This window comes from Poecilia reticulata, chromosome 1 (genome assembly GCF_904066995.2).
Source record: "Poecilia reticulata chromosome 1, P_reticulata-male-v2, whole genome shotgun sequence".
In the NCBI taxonomy this organism is placed as follows: Eukaryota; Metazoa; Chordata; class Actinopteri; order Cyprinodontiformes; family Poeciliidae; genus Poecilia; species Poecilia reticulata.
In genome coordinates, this window is record NC_088830.1 from 33,732,672 (window position 1) to 33,756,820 (window position 24,149).

General features: G+C 38.2%; 1 protein-coding gene and 1 long non-coding RNA gene across 3 annotated transcripts in view; both read right to left on the bottom strand.

The window, feature by feature from the left end:
* LOC103472310 (C-type lectin domain family 9 member A-like) overlaps window positions 1-24,149 on the bottom strand; it is a 182,306-nt gene that overhangs the window by 119,646 nt on the left and 38,511 nt on the right. The gene's annotated exons all lie outside the window — the stretch shown is intronic.
* Window positions 3,588-21,230, bottom strand: LOC108165719 (uncharacterized). 2 transcript variants are annotated; one of them, XR_014089355.1, is made up of 6 exons: window positions 20,920-21,230; window positions 17,041-17,316; window positions 15,430-15,687; window positions 15,217-15,324; window positions 5,219-6,958; window positions 3,588-4,634 (listed from the first exon to the last, which is right to left on the bottom strand). It is a non-coding gene; the product is annotated as an uncharacterized LOC108165719 (long non-coding RNA). The 2 variants fall into 2 exon arrangements; XR_014089357.1 differs by having other exon boundaries at window positions 15,415-15,687.

The following is a 24,149-nucleotide window of genomic DNA, read 5'->3' on the forward strand; positions in this document are numbered from 1 at the left end:
ATGAACCTCCTGATGTCGTCAGCAGCTCAGGAAGAGAAGATCAACCCGACAGGAAACATCGTTTTCCCTGATCAGACAGGTTCCTGTTTTATGAAATAAAAAAAACTTGATGTGAAAATTTACCAGAACAAACTTCAGTGGATCTGAACCTGCAGAGACGATTCCTGGATCTGGCTGAAGCTGAGCAGGTTTTTATAAACTCGGTTTAATCTGAATCACTTTTCATCTCGGATATTTTCCTTTATGAGTGTTTCTGTCAGGAACTGAGTGAAGGTTTTGTTTTTAGTGTTACTAACTGGCTCCATCTTGTGTCCTACTGAAGTATCAAACTGTATATTTATGTAATTTGACCTCAGCAGGTTTATAGTTCAGACATGAACCTGCAGCTGATTTAAAACGTTCCGGGTCCAGATGATCCAGGTCCGTTTGCAGAACCGTCTCTGGTTGATCTGGACAGACTGACGTCTCCGTCAGAGACGATCAGCAGAACAGTTCTGGTCTCCGTCTCGTCATGAACAAACCGGACCTGAGATCCTCATACTGAAGAACCACCAACCATCCCATAACACAGGTCACTACCAGTCAGTGTCGGCTCATCTTCTTGTGTTTTCTGGTGCCATCTTCAGTCAGACTCCTGATGAACGAGGAAGATGATGGCTGCAGTCATCATCCTACAAGGCATAACCCAAATTATCCCCCATTGGGAACATACAACGAATATGTATGTTCACCCTCACCCATCCCATAAATTCTGGGAGATGGGAAAGAGAGAGAGAGACCACCTGCGAAGGGTGAGAAGGGAATATATATATATATATATGTGGTGTGTGTGTGTGTGTGTGTGTGTGTGTGTGTGTGTGAGGTAGTCCAGAACTTGGCTCATCAGAGCAGAATGTGAGGTTAAGCACTGGTTCTAGTCCTGTTTGGTCGGTCCAGGTCATTTTACAGGCACATTTTGTTTTCCAGGCAGCGTAGCTCTCTGCCATCTCAACACTAGATGGCACTAAACTGGAGTTTCCACCATCCATCCATTTTCTAACACCTGGTCCCTCAGCGGGTCAGAAGGTGCTGCTGCCTCTCCAGCTAACGTTCCGGGCGAGAGGCGGGGTCACCTGGACAGGTCACCTGTCTGTCACAGAGTTCCCATCATGTTTCAGGTCAATATTTCACAAACATTCTTGTAAATAGTAAACAGCATATTACTGTATGACGTCCAACACTTCTAACATACATGATTGAATAACAATGAGCTATTGTTACATCGATATTTATTTGCTCTGGCCATTGAAACCTATGCATTAAGACACCACTGACGCTCAAACTCAGGAGGTCTGGATATGGCTGTTATGTTAAAATGTTTGAGACAATAGTTGTAAGCAAGTAAAACTTTATATATTGAATTACAAGGTAATTCACAAACACAATAAATACACAAAACAAGTTTTAACAAAAGCGGATATTTAAAAAATCAATTTTTAGCTGGGAATAATAAAGTTGAAGAAAATCAAATCCAAAAATATTAGTTATTACTTTATTACCTCATTCTTCAAAATGCCTAAAATAGTTTCGATTTCTACGGTATTAAAACTGCAACCATCTGCAGACATGCCTGGTCTCACTGCTGCAGCTGGTCTGGTACCTTCTGAATTTCAGTTAAAAGGAAAACCACACAGCTCTTCCTGTTCCATTGAAATATATGATGAAGAAAAAAACACATGTCCATTTATTCCAACCACCAAAACCAAAGTGTGATCTGCTTCAAGCTAAACCAACACAAAGTTTCTGCAGAACTTTGTGTTCCATGCTGCATGGGAGCAGATTAACCTCCTGATATCTTTGTCCTGCTGGACTCTAATAATCACATTATAGTCAGAATGCTGCCATGAACAGCCTGTAGAAATTTAATGTTTGTGGTTCAGTGTCAGGTTCACATCAGGTTGTTATCCAGGCCACATCCCCAGAACTGCTACTTCTTACAGAAACAATTAGAAATGAGAGGCTGAGATTCTGAACAGTGACTGGGTTTATCATAAATAAATGTCATGACTTTTTGTGGTAGTTTTCTGATAATTTCTGGGTTTATTTTTATCATTAAGGTCTTACCATATTCGGTTATTTTTTAATTATCTGGGTTTTTCCACGCTGGTAAATTTTTCTGTGATGTTTATTGTGATTCGGCCATGTGCTTATTAATTCCTTTGTGATTAGCTCATTACTTTTTGTAATGAAGAGAGCTTCATTACTGGGACTGTTTTTACTTAAGTCACTGTATAGCACTTTAAAAGTACTTTGCTATTTATTAACAAGCACTTTGTTAGCACTGCACTTTAAGCAGAAATTTGCACATAAATAACAATTTTAGTAATTAGCATGTAGCCTTTTGTTCTGGGCTCTGCACAGCTGCTCCTCATTGACAAGTGAGCTGGTTTCCTGTGAAGGGAGGATAATTGTTACTCAGAGCTATGAGCTACTGGTGGGTTAACCTGAGCAAATGTTTGTGCAATATCTGTTAAGTGTGGAGTGCTGATATTGAGTGACTCACCTGTGTCCTCTCCAGGGTGTTTGGACAAATACTACCCTGGGGTCCAGACACCATTTATAGGTTCTGGGAGAGGCCATTGAAAAGTGGGGGGAGGAAATTGTTTATGGGTTTTTTGTGTCATTTCATTTGGTGTAAGATAAAATATAGAATATTTATAAAAAGTAAATTTTAATGTTTATATTTAGTAAAATGTATTTTATTTAAATAAGTGGAGATTTGCTAAGTGAGATCCCCCTGTGAATTGGAGGTGGTTGAGTCCAACACAGCTGAGACTTTTCACCTGTGAAAGGGTTGGGATTTGAGATTGAGTGCTGTGTTGATGCTGTGAAGAATAAAGACACTGCTGTTTCCACCTGACTCTGCCTCCAGTAGTCTTCCTCACTGTAAAATCCAACCACAAAAGGCTGCCTTGTTACACTTTTCCTTTTTGAGTATTGTAGATTATCCTCTAGCCAAGAGGTCTCTGCTTCAGCACACCTGGCTCCAATATTAACTTATTAGCAGAGCTCCACGGAGCTCAGTTAACCCTTGTGCGTGCAAGGATTGAGGCAATCCTAGAGGACTATGGCAAATATACAAGTTTTATGTGTGTGGGGTCAGTTGGACACCATTTCTACATACATGAGTTAAAAGCTCTGCATGCTAGGAAAGTAGTTTATCCATTTGATTCAAGTGTAAAAGACAGAGGTATCCAAAGTGTGGCCTGGGGATCAAATATGGGCCTCCAACTGCAGCCAAGACTGATAAAAAAATTGGCCCATCCAGCCCAGGTGATTGATGCAGATACTTATTTGTAATCTCTAAACCTCCCCAGGACTAAGTGTGTTTTTGAATGTCTTATGTGATGTCCAGGGTGACAAGAAAGGTTAGATCAGATAAATATTATCAAATATGTAGAAAATAATCCAAAATCTGCTATTGTTAAAACCCTTGGTATTACTGCAAGTAATTAAGACATAAAAGTGCACTAATGTAGAGGCTGAATTTAGTAAACAAAGCATTAACAAAGACTGACAGATGACAGCAGCGGGATTTAATAAAATGACAACTAGACAGTTGTCCATACAGAGAATTCAAGAAACACTCACTGATTTTTAAAAATAAATAAAGAAATACAAAATTAAATAAATACATGCTTCAAAAGTACTGCTGGGTTTCAGATGACATAGCACCCAATGCACATGGAGGGCAGGAAGTAAATGCAGTCCATTTATTTCTTCTGATCCAGCATCAAAATGCCTAAAGTCTGAGTCCTGTAAGGTTGCTCCAACCATTCTAATGGAGAGAAAGATTTCGAACGTAGCTGGTCACAAGAGAGATAATTTTTTAAAAACTTACTGAAAAAAGAGGAGAAAAGTGGATCAACAATCTACATCTAAAAGCAGGTGTGAAAACAAACACCGCCTGTGTGACAAGGATGATAGTTGATATAACACTTTCCAATAACAACTAATAATACTTTCTATTTGTTGTTGCATCAGGTCTGTGCTCACTTTGTGTAGAGCCGAAAAAACCTGTGGCTGTCATTCACAGGAAAAAGACGCTCTACATCCCTCCTCCCGCAGGAGCGGATACGGTTCCATGTTTAAGGTTATGGTTAACAGTTTGGCACAAAATGAGCATGTTCTGTTCAGAGCAACCTGGATTTAAGTCTAAACTAATATTCCATTAGGCATAAGGTTTAGTGAGAATTAACAGTCATAAGTGTAAATCATCTGTGTTTAAGTTGCCTCTACTACAATCCCCACTAAAACTGTTAAAGTAATCCACTACAAAAAATATCAATGAATGACACTGCAATGGCTACGCAACACAAAAGAGAGGAAAACTAAAGTAGACGGAAAAATACTTGTGCTTTTGATTCATCTTCCTGTTTGGTCAAAGTCTTTGTTGGGGGCTGGAAGTGGTGGAGGCATCTTTATATGTATGCAGTTAACTGTACCATTTACTTTCACTCCACCTCCACCTTTATTTTCTCTTGACATGGAGTGCAGAAGTCCTGGATGGTGACTCCTACTTGGATCTGCTGAAGAGGTACGAGTAGCCAGCATTCCCTCCATATTCATCTCAAGATGGGGCTGACATGACATGTCTGTAAGAGATTTCCAGTTAGTGATAGGACTGAAGTGAGTCCTGCTTTTAGATTAGATGTAATGTGATGAATACTGATACAAATACAGAAGCTGTTTTATCACCAGAGTAAACCCAGACTATGGAAAGCCAAGAAGGCCTTACGTGAGACTGGGTGAAAGGGAGGACAGCAGGCCAGAGAGGGAAACACACATGTGATGTCATGGGAATCTTTAAACCCCCAAACCAGGACAATGGCTTCCTCTTTTCACCATCACCCCTGAAACTGCCAGAGCTCTGTGTTCAAAATTATCCAGGTTCCCTGAGATTACCATCGACAACCCGATGCTAGTTGCTAGCCCCTGAGGGAGACAAGGAAGCAGCCTATCCATCGCCAGTGGGGAGTTACCAGTCAAACAACACTGAAGATCTGAGTGCAGCTGTTTTTCCCACCAGTCTCTAAGACCAAGTGCTACAGCCTGTTCAGGACCAGAGTTGAGTAACCCATCTTTTGAGCTAACATGTACCAATTGACAACACATTGCAAGCTGCTGGCCAAGCAGCTAATGATTCCAGACACAGACTTAGCCTGATGTGGGTACTCACCTTTTATTATTTTGTCCTTGGGCCTTGAATCTTCTGGGTTTTATTTCCAGTAACTGAATCCTAGAATATGTTGAGCAGCGTTTAAAGGATAAGCAAAGCTCAATTCAAATTTCTGCCAGAAATGGAGTCAGGATATGTTGCCATAAACTCGGGTGTAAAGAAAAACAAGTCCTCCAGGAATACCTCGGAAAAAGAAAAAAAACAGTTAATGGCAGGAATAATTGTGAACATTTGGCAGGTAAATAGAATTGGAAAAAGTGGTCATTATTTTCCTCTAGCAGCCCAAACATATAGCGTCATAACTACCGAGATAGTTCTGGATAACCTACCGACAGCAATGAATGACGTTTAATTTGGAGGCCGTATGCAGACACGTTAAGTCGCACTGAATCTAATCAAATACGACACCTCAGGAAAACCAGGAACAAGCTTACTTTTGTCTCCTCACTTTCCCTGTCATACCTGTGAACAGTCAATGCTGGGGGCGGGGGTGGTTAATGCAAATTAATGTAAATGAACAGTCTTTGTTAACACCCCCAGGTCACTCATCACCTGGGGGTGTCTTCTTGCAGAAGACAATTCTTCTGCAACTCTGAGCTGTTTTCTCATTAATCTTATTTGCAAAGTGCCAACATTCAAATAGCCATATGTTCTTTTTATTTTTGATTTCTATGTTGTTTGACATCATTAGAGGGCTTAGAATCCACACTTTCAGATATCTCAAAACATCCTCAGAGAGACTTGTTCCTGGTTTTTGTCATGGCCAGTCAAAACTTTTTCCACTTTTATGCGGCAGTGAAACTTAACTGTTTAGATTTTCTTTACCTCAGCACTTTATTTCCGTTAGTTACGTCCAAACGGTTATATGCTGCAGGTTTAAAGAGAGCTTCATCCTGTGGTTGGTTTCTCTGGTATTTTCAACTGCGGTTGTCTTTTCTTTTTTTTTACTTTCATTTATATGTGTCAGAAAAAGGTTTGAAGAGCTATTGACATACATTTCGTTTAATCATGTACACTTCTTGTTTTATTGTGTCCTGTCCCTGCATTTCAGGCAAACCATATGGAGAAGATGGTTGCCTACATGTGCCAGGGCAGATTTGCTCTGCAAAAAGGATATCAGGAGATGGTATCCTCATTGCTTGATTGTCTACACTCTAGAGCTAGATAGAAAGTCTCTCACATACACAATGTAGCGAGAGAGATGGAGAGATAGATAAACAGAAAGACAGAGGGCGCATCAGAAGGTAAAAAAAATGTGAATAGATTTACAGAGGTGAGTTTGCTTTTTCTTCATTTTCTTTAGATTAAATAAACAGTATGTTTAATAAAAAGACATTCTTACAGGAAGTTATAACGCATCAAAATTTATTCACATCACATATGATGCAAGCCACCTCAATAATTGAGGACATGAAAACTTTAGCCAATCTGACACACTCGTGGCTCGTCCGCGCCTTTTTTCTTCGCAGATGCGTCGCTGGGATTCAACGCCGTGTTTCGCCATCAATATTTTTATAATCGCATAGTACGCGTTGCTTCGGACACTTCTTGTTGAATATAATTGGGCTGCTGAGAGGAGAGGTAACTTGCCTCAGGGGGTGTTGCTGTTTGTAAGGGGCGTAACTTCATGGGCGTTGTATTCATCCTCATCTTGAATTTTATCGTCCCTCTTGCCCTCAGTGCATCTTTGCGGACAACTTGTAATCACTTCGAAGGAGCAGAAGCTTTGACATTTCACCTCTGTGAAGGGGATGAAGATGAGAATTATCTTGTTTTTCTTTGGTAAGTAACTTCTGCACCCCAACTTAACACTGGTTAGTTAATACTTTGTGCTGCTAATTTCATTTTGAATATTTTGAAGAATTTTACATTCCTAATAAAATATATTATAACAGTGTGGAGTGCTACAGCCTTCGGCATTATTGTAATTTTATATACTATAGTATCTGCGTAGTGTTTGTCTGAAGATCATCAGTTCATAGTTTTCATAGCATTTGCCCTTTAACTGTAAAGTTTCTGGACATATTCTGGAATACAAGAAATTCTGTCCTGAATTCATTCCAAAAGAAATGTTAAAATCACAATCACTCTATCAGTTTTTGTTGGTGTTCTGCAGTGATAGTTTCTTCAGCTGCTGTGGAAGAGATAAACCTGGCAGGAGTTGCTGGAGGAAACATCACTTTACCTGATCCTGTGACAGAAAGAGGATTCCTTCTGTATGGAACAAAGATCATTTCTACAGTGACTAAAAGAAAAAATCTTATTCGAGATCATATTTACAAAGACAAACTTCATTGGGACAAAGACACTGGACTCTTTAGTATCACAGACCTGCAGAGATCCAACTCAGGAATCTACTCTGTTGACTCTAAAAAAGAACGCGTTTTTACTACATCCTATAATCTCACAGTGTACGGTGAGTCACATTTCACCATGAAGGTAACAAATCAGCTACTTGTCTGTGTTATTCTATTAACCTCAGCAGTTCATATGTTGCTCTAATAATTTTATCCTGTCTAAGAGATTATATCAATGTTGAGGACAGTATTTTCTGACCTCAACATTGGTATGAAACAATAGATATTCATTTTTTAATCAAAAGTTTTCAGTAAACCCCCAGGGATGTATGCTTTATGTGTATTTTGCTTGACTGAATGATACACTTCTGAGACAGTGAGCATCTTAAAAACATGACCCATGACACCGTAGATGGAAACAAAATATATAACTCCTCACAATTAGATCGATTATTTGGTGGTGTTACTTTCTCATTGTGTGTGGCATTTGACAATGTAGCCCCTTTCAAAAAGAAGCTAATTATCCAGAAGGTGTTGGCTCATTGGTTTAATCCAGAACTGCACACTCTAAAGCAGAACACCAGGAAAATAGAGAGAAAATGGTGCCCTTCATATATAGAGAAGTCCTATTTGATGTGAAAAAAAATACTCTTTGCCAAGCTAACATTGTATTTTTTATAATTATATTTCATTGACTATATAAGAATAATCCTAGGTTTCTTTTCAGTCCAGTTGACCAACTTTAATAGAGTCATAGCTCATTGATTTTTTCAGCTGTCAGCAGTTATGATTTTGTGGTGACTTTTGCTCAGTGGGTAATTGAGTAGTTGTCTTTTCTTGAAGGCTGTTGGAGAAGGACTAAGCTGCAGCAAACAGAAAGGGGCGGGACGGACCACTGTCAGTCTCATACCCAGGGGTGACAGTAAGGGGGTAAGGCAGGGTACTGCTACCCCTAAATCAGTGGTTCTTAACCTGGGTTCGATCAAACCCCAGGGGTTCGGTGGAGCCTCTGCCGACCGCGGAGGTAAAGACACACTTGTGTAAAGTCGTGCCATCACTTGCTGCAGAGAATCACGTTACATTGCTTAGCCAATCAGAGCTGCGGAGGAAAACTGATTGAAGGAGCTCCACTCTTTTTACCAAATTCTATAGTCTAAATCTGCTCCTTAGTCGCATCTTTTTGGGGTTGCTACTGCCTCTAGTGGCGTGGGTGTGGTAACACAGCTAAAATAATTACATTACTAAATCAGAATACCGGGCGTAGTGGCGGAGGAGGAATAAGAATGGTTCGGTGAATGCGCATATGAAACTGGGGGGTTCGGTACCTCAAAAAAGGTTAAGAACCACTGCCCTAAAAGATTTAGAGGGGGTATGCAGTACCTGCAAGAGAGGGGAGCGGCTGTCTGCTGTAAAACATGAACGAGTTCACTGTGAGCCGTGAGTTCACCCTCTAATCAGCCGTGACTGATTAGTTTTTCAAGAATAATCTAAAACACGACTTAATCAGTTAATAAATAACTTTTTTCCCATTTCATATTGTTTCTGAACTGTTCATGCTTTACGCAGAGGTGCAATATGTCGATTGCGGAAGGTTTTGAGTCGATCTCGGCATTAGGTGACAAACTGAACGCCGCCAGGACGCTGAGAGCAGCACGTCCTCCTGTGACTGGGTTAAAACGTTCATAACTTTATTAAAGAACAACAACAAAAAATCAACAAAACGTGTTAAAATGTATGACCCAACAACAATAATAATCGGATCGTGATCTGCAGCTCTCACTGGAGCGGTTCGCGGCCAGGATGAGGCTCAGTGCCTCCAAATCCGAGGCCATGGTCTTGAGCCGGAAAAGGGTAGAGTGCCTTCTCCGGGTCAGGGGGGTCGTCCTGCCTCAAGTGGAGGAGTTTAAGTATCTGGGGATCTTGTTCATAATGAGGGAAGAAGGGAGATCGACAGGCGGATTGGGGCAGCGTCTGCCGTGAAGCGGGCGCTGTACCGGTCCGTCGTGGTGAAGAGAGAGCTGAGCCAAAAAGCGAAGCTCTCGATTTACCGGTCGATCTACGTTCCCACCCTCATCTATGGTCATGAGCTTTGGGTCATGACCTAAAGAACGAGATCACGGATACAAGCGGCCGAAATGAGTTTCCTCCTCCGCAGGGTGGCTGGGCTCTCCCTTAGAGAGAGAAGCTCGGTCATCCGGGAGGGACTCAGAGTAGAGCTGCTGCTCCTCCACGTCGAGAGGAGCCAGTTGAGGCTCGGGCATCTGGTCAGGATGCCTCCTGGACGCCTCCCTGGTGAGGAGTTCAGGTCCCACCGGGAGGAGGGGAGACAATTCTAGACTTTTCCAAGATTGGGGGGATCCGGACCCCTCCCGCCCCCAAGGGATTTACGCCTATGAGCCACATAGCACACATAGGACCACAGAGTAGGGGCCCTCACATTTTGATTGCCTGAGTCTTATGGAAAGAGTTTTTTAATCACAGCTCTTCATTGTCAGTCGGCGGTCCTGTTGTGCTTCTTAATGTGATTACAGGTTTACTCTGTAGCCGTGTTCTGAAATCTGCCTGACTGGAGAATGTGGAAGCTAGGTAGAGAAGGCATTAGATATGGTGCCTTTTTGAGCACTGGTGAAGCAAACTAAGAGGGTGCTGTGTGCTAGAGTGATGACCTCTGACCTGAACCTTCAGAGCCACATTAAGACAGTCACAAAGTCGGCCTTCTATCACCTGAAGAACATCTCCAGGATTAGAGCGTCTTCACAGGCCTGACTAATAAATCAATCAAACAGCTGCAGCTGATCCAGAAGCTGCTGCTGCTGTTCTGACTAAAACCAGGAAGATAGTGACATAACACCAGTTTTAAAGTTCCTCCTCTGGCTGCCTGTAGCTCAGAGAATAGACTTTAAAATACTGATGTTAGTTTATAAATCACTGAACGGTTTAGCACCACTATACATTAAAGATCTGTTATTACTGTACCAACCGTCTAGACCCCTGAGATCTTCTGGTTCTGGTTCTGCTCTGCATCCAGAACCAGAACCAAACGAGGAGAAGCAGCATTCAGTTTGTATGCACCACAGTTCTGGAACAAACTTCCAGAAAACTGTAAAACTGTTGAAACACTGAGAGCCTTTAAAAATCAACTTAAAACCCACCTGGTTAGAGTTGCTTATGGCTAAATTAAGGTTAGAGTGCAGATTTTGATATCTTTGATGTTTTTAATGCTTTTATCTATTTATGTAAAAGTGGCGAGTGACTGAGGGTCATTGCGCGCACAGAAAAACCCTGTAAATTCTCGACTCTTAACAGGTAAAAATAGTGCACAAAAATCCATGTAGGATGGCGAAGTCCTAGCACAAAACTTTGCGTGACAGGTGGACGGAGCCTGGTGCTGCAAGGTTGGAGACCTTGTCCTGTCAGGTGACGGGGCCTGGATAATACCTGTGTTACACGTGTTCATCTTTTCTTTTATCTTTTTTTTTTTCCAAAATCTCTTCCTCTTTCTTACTGTTTATTCAATGTCACATGCTGTTTTTATTTTGTTTTATAATCATGTAAAGCACCTTGAAATGCCTTGCTGCTTAAATGTGCTATACAAATAAAATTTGATTGATTGATTAATAAACCTTCTCTCAATCAAAATTACTTAATAATTTATAGACCTATATTTAATTTTTCTTTCTGATGTAAAATCCTGGAGAAAATGGTTGCTAATTAAGTTTGTGAGCAACTAAATAATAATGATGTTTGAAGAGTTTTAGTAAGGTTTCAGAGCTCATAAAAACACTGAAAATGCCCTTGTGTTACAAAGGATATTCCTTCTAAATAATGGACTTTGTCTGTTCTAGTTTGGCCAACTCTCAATTCTGGTTCTGATCCAGTTGACCACAATATTCTCTTAGAACAGCTTGAACATGTAGGTATCAAGGGAAAATCAGTAGGCTGGTTTGAATTGTATCTGTCTGACATTGTAAACATATAAACGACAAATCTTTGCACTTCATTGTTACTTGTGGAGTACCTCAGGGTTCTGTGCTTGGACCAATTCTCTTTACTACTTATATGCTTCCAATTGGAAAAATCATCAGATAACATGGGATAAATTTACACTGTAATGCTGATTCATCTATTTCTATCCATAAATCTTGATTACTCCACTAAGGCACTTTTCATGGTTTCCCCATTAAAAGAATTTTAAACAATGGTAACAGTATAATGCAAAATTGTTATACTGCTACAAGAAAAATGGCAAAGGAAAGCATATTATTCTTTGTTACAAAGAATAATATAATATGGAATACTTTTCTTCAATTTTCTCATAAAAATAGAAAAAATTAAAATATAAGACTAATCTTTTATTTTTATTGCAGACTCTGCTCCAACACCTATAGTAAAGACCCAGATTTTGAGCTCTGACAGCTGCTGGTTGATCTGTTCTGTGGACAAACTGACGACTCTGCTGTGGATCAAAGACCAGGAAATAGTAAACCAGAGCAGTTCTACTTTACATTTACCGATTAGTGTACATAAACAGGACAGAAACTCCTCATACACATGTGTAGCTGCCAGCCCTGCAGAGAACAAGACTCTTCATATAAATGTAAGGGATTCCTGTGGCCTTCATGTGACAGAAATTGGAGACAACAATCAACTTGGAGAATGTAAGATTTATTTAAAAAATGTTTTTCTTTCAGTGTAATACCCAGAAACAGCATAGCAATAACATTTACTGTCATTTGTTGTCTTTGACAGATTGGAAAGTTACAATTGCCATCAAATTAGTTGTATTTATTGCACTAACTGCAGCAGTGGTCAGGCTCAGATATCTGACCAAAGCCAAAAAAAGGACACATATGAGGCAAGTAAATGTTCTGTTTTCTGAAAATATTAAATGTATTTCTATCAATTTATTATATATATTTATAGAAATATATGTTAAATAGCACAGTGCCACAGTTGTTAACTCCAGTGCCTTGTAGGGAGAAACAGCTGAATTGAAATCCCATCAAAGGGATATTCCATTTGGAGTTTGCATGTGTTAACTCCAAATAGAGAACAATGGTGGTAAGAGTTTGTCACACAATCAGGGGACAACCCCACTCTTTGCCTGCCTTTGTCTTGTCTTGGGATAAGACACTTCACCCACCTTGACTTCTGGTGGTGCCAGTCAAATAAAGAGGTGTCAGTAAATGACAGACTTGCCTCCGTCAGTGTGACCAAGGGCAGCTGTTGCTACTATTCAGTAATATGTCACAATCAACATGTGAATGGATGACTGTAGTGTAAAGGAATTTGGAGTCCTCTGTACTTGATAACACGCTAATCAAATACAGGCTATTTACTATTAACCACTTTACTCTGGGACCTCCATCTTACTCCCAGAAAAACGTGCATTTCTGTTTTCCGCTGACTATGAACTCCATGTACCTCCAAGGATAAGCTGGTGTATAAAAGGGCTGGCAGGTTTTAGTTCAGTTGATTTGAATTGCTCTCTCTTTAGTGTCAACCTAAACTACAGGGCATTCTACCTAATTCTACAACTTTGTAAAAATACAATATTTAGAGGTAGCTTTCATCTATGGCACATAAATATGCAGCTATTTAATTGTATTATTTTAAAAAAATGTTAAATCCCCTTTATAATTTAACCTGAGACATTCCACAAGGTGCACCTCACAGCCTATTTCTATTTTGCAGATCTTGATATTTTCTCAGATATCTGATCAACACAATTGAACTATCCATCCATTTTCTTTACACCCTTGTCCCTTAGTGGGGTTGGGAGGTGCTGCTGCTTCTTCTCAGTGACTGCAGCAGTGAGCCACAACTCCCCCATTATGAGACTTATTGAAAGAAATTTTTACAATCCTTTGACTTCAGACCATCCCAGGTCAAAGATTATGGAACAGGGTTCATTATATCCTAGGGTACCTTATGAATATTCAGCATATTACAAGTGCAGGGCAGAATGTTAGCAGTTTGAGTTTTATTTGCTGATTCTAAGTCAAACATTAATTGACTTTTACCTCAAGAGAACAAGAGTCTGCTTCACTAACCAGAACAAATCACAAACGTTAACCTCTGACATTTTTGTTAATCAAGCTTTACTTTCTGTTTTCACTTCTTTAGGAAGAAAAGCTTCCAGATTCAGCATGACCAGTGATTGCTTTTGGGTGACTCTAGACTGGCTATTGCCTTCTACGCATTTCCAATCGATTCTCATCTCCCTTCAGTGCTCCGTCTGGGATTTCTCCCATTGAGCTCCATTTCTCAGGATTAATTTCATCCTGGCCAATCAGTGAGCAGAAGGAGGGGTTGCGAATGATCATTCTAGCAATGGTAGCGGAGAAAGTGATACAGCAGATAAAATAAGTTTTGAACACATCACAATTTTGCATAGAAGACATTTCTAAAGGTGCCATTGGCATAAAAAATTTTACCAGTTGTTGGCAACTGGCAACAGCAAGTAATTCATATATAAAAGGGAACCAAAACAAATAAGTTCAAACTAAGTAATGTGTAATAATGTAAAACATAAGAAGAAAGTATTGAAGAAACTTCACTTTACTTGAATTCAATTTTCAATTGAATCCAATTGAATCCAATTGAATCCAATTGAATTCAATTGAAATTTTAATCCAATTTAATGACTGGGCCATTCTTGCAGTTTTATTTTCTGTCTCTGAAACCAGTTGAGAGTTATCTTCTCTATATGTTTGGGATCATCGTTTTGCTGAAATGTCCACCCTTGTTTCATCTTCCTCATTCTAGTAGATTTTTCAGCATCTATTGTACAGCACACACAGCAGTAAAACCAGCTGACCTAGCCATGTTGGGGCCTAAGGTGAATTTTTGTATAGAGGCTCCCTCCCAAATCTGTCTTGTACCAGTAGGCCCTGAAAGGGAAAGATTATTTTACTGGCTTTAACATTATCTGTGTTTTATTTTGCTCAGTGTTGTGACATGTACTGTTGATGTGACAGACATGAAAATACAGAACAAATAATGTCCTGCTCTGCTTTGATAACTTCTCTGCATGTTACCTGTCTGCCCATCCCACTTCATGTTTAAGCAGCCCATTGACAAAAAGAAATCCCTTTCTTTAGGAAAGATTTGAACCAGTCAAGTACTCAAGTAGTGTAAAACATTTACACACTCACAATCATGTAAATGGACTGAACTTATGTGGCACTTTTCCAGTCCAAAATTGTAACCATTCAAAGTACTTTGCACTATATTCTTCTGATTACAAGACAACTACTCTAACCACTGAGCCACAGTGACAAAAGGCTGGGAAGAGAACCAGAATCTTTTTGATTGAAAGATGACCACTCTTCCAACACATGCCCAAAATTTAATTACTGGTTCATTTAAGTAATTTAAGGTTACGTCACTGTATTGTTCTTTAATAAGCAGACATTGATATGGAATGTAATATTTATCCCCATAATCTTTAGTATATCATGATCTGTTGGTATGTCAAAACAACGACAAAATAAAGTAAATGTGTTCTTTTTGATGGAAAATGCTGGACCCTCAATGAAAACTGGTGTATTTTGGGGGGTGGGGGTGGGGAGCTATTTGCCTCTACTATAAACATTGAATTAAAAAAATATTTGCAATACAGTAGAATCTAAGACACCAACACAAAAAACTAATCTCTGGGGGAAAACTGAAAGTAACAGTATCAAAAGACACACTTACCTTTATTTCTTCTTAGCTGAATCCAGAGACCGAATGCAATAATCCCAATGATCCCAATGATCCCAACGATCCCAACGGTGATTAAAATTACAGTCCAATCTTTTAAACCTGTTAAACAGAAAAAATAACACAATATTTGAAATAAATATTTGAAATTTATTTCAAATATTATGTTTTCAAGGAATCTTAAGCATTTACAATAACTGTTTTTACTATTGTTGAAGCTACATGTCTCCTTCACGTTGACGTTATGAGTCTTGTTGCTTGCTGGGTTGAATGCCATGCAGATATAATTGATATCTTGGTCCTCTTTCTTCACAGTAGTGTCTAAAGAGTAGGCAGATCCGCTCTCGTTTACCATTTTGTCGTTTTTATACCATCGGAGAGTCGCCTCTTTGTCCGCAGAGCACTGCAAGATGCAGTTGTCTGAGCTCACATTCAGTGTGTTCACTTTAGGAACAGGTGGTGAATCTGTAAAGACAGACTCATTACATTCTTGAAATTTATTCCGCTCAGCAGTAAAACTGAGAAACATTCAATTAATTGCTTCTGTAAATATTAATAAACATATATCCACTATTTGTGCATCTATATACTCAGAGCTGAATACAGAGGTGTAGAAACCAGAGGACTGTGGGGGGAATATGCCCCCCTCAATATTTGAGACAGGCAAGAATCCCAGACAAGAATTTCACTGCAGTTGAGATAGATATTTGATTTTGAAGTCTTCAACTCACATGCTTTTACTTTGAAGGCACAACACAGCATCATGTCACTGCAGTTATGATCATTAGCTGCAGTGTAATACCCCACTGATGTTCTGCACATTTATATGGTGAAATCTTTCTCCAGATAGTGGCCTGTGAGTGGATTTTGTTCTGTTTGGCTCTAATATAAGCTATCTTTATGCATCCAATGTACAGCTGCAAGTCAGTTATTAATACTCCTATTCTGTATGTTAAAAACATACTTTTTCATCTTCAGTTAGTTCACATTCTGATACTGCATTTTACTATGTGTAGTGACTGTTGTAAATACATGAATCCTATGCAGAGACATCATGATGCAGAGTCAGAGTGAGGCATAGACAGAAACGCAGTAGACATTTTTAATTAAATATTTGTGGCTAAAAGTTCTGGCTTTTTTGCTTCAGTCTGTGTTTTTAAACCTTTTGAGACCCATGGCTCATGTTTGGCAAGTTATTGAATGCAGGGCTGTAATGTGAGACTGTACACTGAGCTATCAGTGAGGAGCTATCTGTTAGGTGTGAAAAGTATTTTTATTTCATTTTTATTTTGTTTTTAGACCTTATTTTTGTTGGCCAAGCTATTATATTAAAACTGCTGAGTCCCATTTTGCTATCTGTTTTTTAAGTGAACAACTTGAGCTAGCTCCTTGCTGAGAGCTGTTCTTCACTGTAAGGAAGGGGCAATAAACACAGCGAAACAAGCAGGACACCACACGACAGGTAGAAAGAGAGAGACTCAGGATAACGGCCATCTGGGTTTCTGAAATTGAAAACCCAGGAACCTCAGTTACCCCAGAACTTGCACAAGACTTTTACTTTTCCTGATTTCTGAAGCGGGACCCTAATCACAAGAATGTATTTGTTTTGACTGAGCCACCATTTATTGTCTTAAATTTTAAGTTGAGATCATCATCCTGACTTATTGAAGACCCATAACAGTACTAAAATCTACTCAGACATCACTGACCATGTTGTTGGATCAAAGTTTTTACATTGATTTAACATCTCTACTATAACATCAAGTGCTAAATAAGTGATAAATTAATGACACATGGTAATAAGAAAATGTTACTTACTATAAACTTTGAGATAGTACGTCACATTATTTGATGATGTATGCAAAGTATAAATTCCGGAGTCATTCTTCTGCAAGGTGATCATGAAGAGTCTAGTTTCATTGTTCCAGGAAATGTTACTTGAGAAGATCTCAAGTTCACCCTTGTTGATTTCTGCAACAACTGTTACCCCATGTAATAAATTTGCCTGCTTCCACACAGGCTCATCAAAAGGGATTCTTTCTCCAACAATTCCTGTTAGATTCTTATGTACTTCAGCAGCAAATAATCTAATCTCTGTAAAACATAAACAGATGCAAGAGTCAGTTCACTTACATGGGTTTAAAACTAACATTCATGTCAACCTATTCTTTAAACACTTTTTAAGAATTGTATTCATAAAAATAGTTAATGTTGCATATGCCTGAGTAAGCAAAGAAGTTGAATAATTATTATATTTAAATTTGGAAATATTCTCAAATGGGCTTTTGAAACAGTAAGTACGTACAATCAACACAGAGGCTCCAGCACACAGCACGGACAGTCTAGAAACATTTTGGAATGAGAAAAAAGCTATTTATAAATAGATTAACTTGTGTTTTAGACTGCTTATCAATGGCAGACCTATTCTGATTCAAAGTGCAGTCGTTCTCCCTATACTGTGTACTAGTGATGGACAGATGAGGTCTCACTGGGTGTGTGGCACATTTCCCAGCCTGTATCGACGATACTGTGCTGAGACTGCGATTCTTTGTCGTTTACAGTGACATCTGCTGGATTTAGAAAGTCATTGCAGGTAAATTCAATAAAGACAGGAGTGATAACCGATTCATCCACCTGTCAAGAAAACCCGAGATCATCCACTTCCCTATGATAGAAAGTTTAAATAGTAACAATAAATAGTTACCTTTAAAATTAATTACACAAGTAACATCTAGACCCAATAGTAGACTCAGACTTTAATCAAATCAATCTGGTTGTGTGTGTTGTTTTTGTCTCCTGTAAACTTTGCTTTAATTCTATTTCTTTTTCTATTTAATCATAAAAAATAATAGTCAGACACAGAGAGAGTTATGAACCGTTGAGACCATTGAGCCTGAGGAAGAGCAGGTTTCCTGAAGAAAGAGGAAGTAAGCTTCCAGCCTGCATATGTATAAGAATAGTTGAGACTATTGCTTATTTCAAAGTATAAAAGTAAAAAAAAAAAGAAGAAAACTTAACAACAAACAAAATCTAAACATTTTGAGTAATTGAGTAAGACCTAGAGTAAAATACTTCAATTAATATTGGCTTACTTATACGGATACTTAACACTTGTGGAAATACAAGTAAAACAAGCAACTGTAACTTTGGTATCAAATAATGATGGATTATTTTTGGTTTCTTTTCAGAAAACATCTGTAATAACTTACATTAAGATTATAATAAGAGTAACTAATAAGTAATGGTTATAATATTATAAATGAATGCTGAATCAGAGAAACTAAAAGGTTATAAATGTGATTTTGACATTGAACTGGAAATGGTGTAAAATGTGTAACTGTAATTAAAGGTCACTGATGTTGTGTTGGAGGTAGATGGGAGGTGAAGGGTCAGGGGGAAGGGAGGAACAGGTGGGAGAGCAGAGCTGCCCCCGGCCCGTGCCCCAATGGGGGCCCGGGTCTGGAGGTGCCAGGGAGGGAGGAATGGTTTCAAGTCACTTTAATGTCTGCTTATAGAGAAAGTACGCCCTCTCCTGTTCAGGAAGGTGTATGTAACGTTAAAGTTACTGTCCCTCAATGGAATATATAGTAGTCAGTCCCAGTGACTGTTTGACTCACGGTTTAGCCAATGTGCATACTGGGTAAAAATGAAACGAGAAACGCGGCCCAAATCGCCCCCCTCCCACCCTTGCAAAATTGCCTTACTAATAAAATAATTAACCCCCCCAATATTGGAAAAGTCTAGAATTGTCCCCCCCAAAAAAAGTCATTGAAGAAACGTTTGCATTTAAATATCAATATGAAAAGGCAAAAGAAACAAAGAACAAACTAAATCTGCCACTTATCTCAGAAAAAAATAATAATTAATTTTTAGGCCCCCCCCCCCCGTTGTTAGAACAATGGTTCAGTCCAAAGTGAAGGAGGAGCAACAGCTGCTCTGCTGAATGGCACAGGGTCCATTAGAGCTGCTGAAGGGAGGAGCTAGCTGTTAGCTGTAGCTCTGCAGCACTAACATAAAACCCTCCAGTCAGTAAATATTTAAAACAAAAGACATGTAAACATTTACTTTCACTGCTCACTAAGAAGAACCACATTAATAATAAAAATCAGACTGCAGTTGGTTAATTTCTTACTTTGGCTGAATCATGATAAGCTGCCTCATTAGCAAAACTACTACACTGCTTTCATAGATTTGAGCGTTTTTGTCAAAGGTAGCAAACATCTCATTCATATTTAACTCTAACTTTTAGTTAATTAGAAGAGTTTGAAACAGGAGGGAGGGGCTGAGCAAGTGGACCAGCTCAGAGTGGGAGCTGAGAACAGATAGTGAGAAATAAAGGCATAACTTTCTGTTTTTTTATGTCTTCAATAAAAAGGGTTTAAAACCACAAAATAAAATCGGAATATTTTTCTATATAAACCTTGGTCAGTTGAAGCATTAAGCCCTGGAAATGCTTTGACATTGTGGTCCCACTGTGCCCTGAAAAAGGTTCCCAAAACTCTGAGATTTTGAGAAGACATCCCCATTCCAAAACATTACATTTTCTCTCATGCAGTAATTTTAAAGGTTTGCAAATATGCTTGGACTCTTTGTAAAACAAAAAAAGCCACAAGAAGCTGAGTTGGAACACTAACTGAACAGGGTTATCAGTTTTTTTTTCTAGTTCCTATATTGCAGCATAAAAGTGATATTTGTGGGAAAAGATTTTAAAGATTATGATTGCTTTATCTAAAAAATGTGCAGAAAGAAGTAAAGATGTAGATCAAAACAGACTAGTGAATGCTTGTTTTTGTTTTTTGACTTGAAAATGCTTAGAGTGCATATGGATCTGATGTGTTTCTGTTGTTACCGCAGCAGGCAATGACAGCTCAGAACCCCAAAGAACTGTCTCAACCATTTCAGATGAACAGAAATTTTAAAAAAGACAATAGATTATTGTCCCAGCTATTTACCAGTGCAAAGATAAAAGCAGATGTTCCTCTATGTATTAGGATTTGCATATACTTATGTTTATTATGCTGTTGATCAATTCTTTTTGTATTGTGCAATTAGTCCAAGTATTTCCAGAAGGGACTGGAGTGTCACCTGGAAAGTTCCAGAATGAGTCCGACATGAGTAATCCTTTTGCATAGTGTGTTTTACATAGAGCTCTCCCAGAGCTGGAAATGGCCTGTTTGTTAAGTGTTGCCATTTCATCTATAATGTGCCAAAATATACTAACCTCCCTTTGTTTGACTGACAGATTGCAAGAGTTAAGAGATCAGATTCTACTATCATATTAGACACAAGTTTAAATTACGTCTACTAAAGTTCTTCATAATGAAAAGAGAATATTACACAGCAGGAAGTTCTTGTTAAATAAACCAGTATGGCATTTATACATTTGAGGTTGCCAATAATATTCTACTCTGGGATACAAGTGAAGACTCTGTAAGACCGATTTAGATGAGTATGATTTTTGATAATAAATCCAAGTTATCATAAGCAATTCCGAATATATTTACAGACTAAGCAAGCCCAAAATTTAGGGATTGGGTTAAAACTTAGGATGGACAAAGCCAAAAGGCCACCCCCAAAGAAAAACCTAGAATCTCTACTTTTAGATCCACAGCTCGTAGCATAAAGGCCTCAGATTGGATGAGACATATAGATTCTAAAGTATCTAACAGAAGACAAGATAAATAGTTTATAACTTACCTAAAAAAAGAAGAAGAACAGCAATCTCCTTCATCGTCATTATTCCTGTCCTTAAATAAGGTGAATACTCGATGAACAAATACAATAGTCTGATGTGGCTTTCAGACTGAGGCTGGTGAACAGCAGAGACAAACTATATAAAGGAGGAAAAGGTGTGGCAGTGTTGCATAACTAGTTTGTCATGCAGAGTACAAAAGCACAAGTAATAAAATTGTTAAGAGGCTGAAAGAAGTTTCGATTGGAGTTCAGTGCTCCCCCAGGCGTTCATTCCTTGTGAGGATTACAAAACACTTTTCTTCCAACTGTGATGTTGATCACGTTTCTCTGGAGGCAAACCAGGAAGTAGCAGGTAGGAAGAAAACTGATTCTCAGGCAGGATTGGTCTGGCACACAAAAGTCAGAAAACTAAACAGCAACAGAATTCTAGAAAACAGGCACATTGTAATGACGAGATCTTCATTACTGGGATTGTTTTACTTAAGTCTGCACTTTAAAAGCACTTTATTTAGCACTGCACTTTAAGCAGAGATTTGCACATAAATAATTTGCACACGAGAAGTTTTAATTGTATTTATTGAGGATTTTAGTCATGCACAGCTGCTCCTCATTGACAAGTGAGGTGGTTTCCTGTGAAGGGAGGATAATTGTTACTCAGAGCTATGAGCTACTGGTGGGTTAAACTGAGCAAATGTGTGTGCATAATCTGTAAAGTGTGGAGTGCTGATATTGAGTGACTCACCTGTCTTTTCTGTGTCCTCTCCAGGGTGTTTGGACGAATACTACCCTGGGGTCCAGACACCATTTATAGGTTCTGGGAGAGGCCATTGAAAAGTGGGGGGAGGAAATTGTTTATGGGTTTTTTGTGGTGTTTCATTTGGTGTAAGATAAAATATAAAATAGGAAGTAGCTATAACTAACTAACTAACTAACTATAACTATAAAAAGTCAATTTTAATGTTTATATTTAATAAAATGTAGTTTATTTAAAAGAGTGGAGATTTGCTAAGCGAGATCCCCCTGTGAATTGGAGGTGGTTGAGTCCAACACAGCTGAGACTATTTAAGCCTGCAGTTTCACCTGTGAAAGGGTTGGGACTTGAGATTGAGTGCTGTGTGTTGATGCTGTGAATAAATCTACTGCTGTTTCCACCTGAATCTGCCTCAAGTAGTCTTCCTCACCATAAAATCCAGCCGCAAAAGGCCGCCTTGTTACACACACAAACGGAGGTCAGGTTAGCTTTTTGCATTTTACAGTTTCATTGTAACCATTTGGAAAATTTCTTTTAAAAATTTAATTGAAAATGGTCTCCAGTGATAAAAGTAATTATCATGGAAATAGGAAAAAGATTAGGTTACTTTAATTTAACAAATGATAGAAAAAATGCATTTATTGCACTCAAAAATGTAACTCAGGGAAATACCAAACTTAATAAATGGATCTATGCACAAATTGATTGATATATCTTTGTTGGAATTTCAAGCATAGCAAATTTTTGTAAGTTTAGCTTAATTTTTTGACTTGTTGAAGTTGCAAATACAGCTTTTTTAATGTAACATTACAGGTGTGAGTGAATTCAACAACCAAACTGCTCCTTTACAAAGTCCTGTATCATAACACATTAACAAGACGAGCTTCTTCTGTCAGGTGGTACAGTCGTTTTTATGAAGATACTTTTGGTGTAATAGTATTTGTGGCTTGTAACTGAGAAGTTGAAGTCATAAACAGAAACATTCTCCATGATTATTATTATTTGGGCATAATTATTCCCAAAGTAACAAAACTTTATTTAAAAAAATTCAGTCTTTCACAAAAAAGAGTTACACCTCTTCAAATTCTTAAGCACGAGACACAAATTGTATTCTGTAAGTGACATTTTAAAAATATTTCATCCTTACAGTTTATCCCCAAATTATCTAAAGCAAATAATAATAAAACTCTGTTCAGGTCTGTTTTTGTTCTCAGTGAAGCAGTGCAAAACAAGTCAGCACACAGAAAAATAACGTTTTGCTCTTTCCAAATACTATAAGTCTCCTGCCATATCCTTATGGTAGCTAACTGCAGTATTAATGGGTGTGAATAGACCAACTTTTCCTACTGATTTGCTCTTTAGTGAAAACTGTGAAGACAATGGAAAACGTTGATTTAGTAACTGAAACCAGACATCATATACTTTTTTATTTATTTTTTATTTTATTTATTTCGAACAGACAGAAAAGACAATCAAGAAAAAAGAAAACAAAATAAAATGGCATGAAACAAACGTAAGAAATGAAAATGTAAAACAAATTCTTCTGCCCATGTGACATGCAAATGTTATATTCTGTTCGAAAAGGAGCAGGTAGAAGATATAATATCTTATAATGTCCTACCCCTTTCCTACTCATCAATGTATACTTCAGTGAGGGATTGTGAGTAGGATTCATGTTCACTTTTAATCATTTCTGTGAATTGTTTAGCATTGTTCTAGTAATTAGTCTGTTTCTGTTACTCTAGTTTATGTATTCATTAAGTGTTAGTTTGTGTTAAATCATCCAGCAGAGTAACAATGAGTGAGAGAGGTAGTTATCATAAAGACATGTGGCATTCCTGTCGTTGAGGGTTTCAAAAATTAGCCTCATAAATGTCATTTGATGGTTGTTTCATGAACAACAAAAATGGCTACAAATTCTCTCTCTAAAGCTGGAAGGTGTTATAAAATGTTGGCAGTTTGTTTGTTACCTGTGCTGCTGTGTTTTATTGGTAATAAATGTTTGTTCCACAAAACAAGAGGAGTGTGATTTCATTTTTACTTAACTACACTGTCTGGCAGTTGTTGACATATCTTTGTTTAGTAAGTTAGTCTGAGACCACTACTGCTATATCAATTAAAACTAGTTAAGTAAACCAACATTCAGTGATTGCCTCACTAACTAAAGTCAGGTTGGAGCTGCAAAATATTTTTGATTAGTTTTACTAAATGCAGTTAAGTTCCATTTATATTCTGAGCATATCTTAGTTTCATGGACATTATTAACATAACTATATTAAGTAAATTGAACAAGTTATTTTTTGAGTGTATCTTTGTTCCAAGCTTATTTTATTTTAAATTTAATTCGGCTGAGTTTATTTGTATAGAGCCTGTTGGAAAAATGTTTATTTTCATCATTTTATGTCATTTATTTAGAATCAGGTTTCAGAATGTGGATGGCTGAAGTGGAAACTGACACATGACTCTTCGTGGTATGTGTATA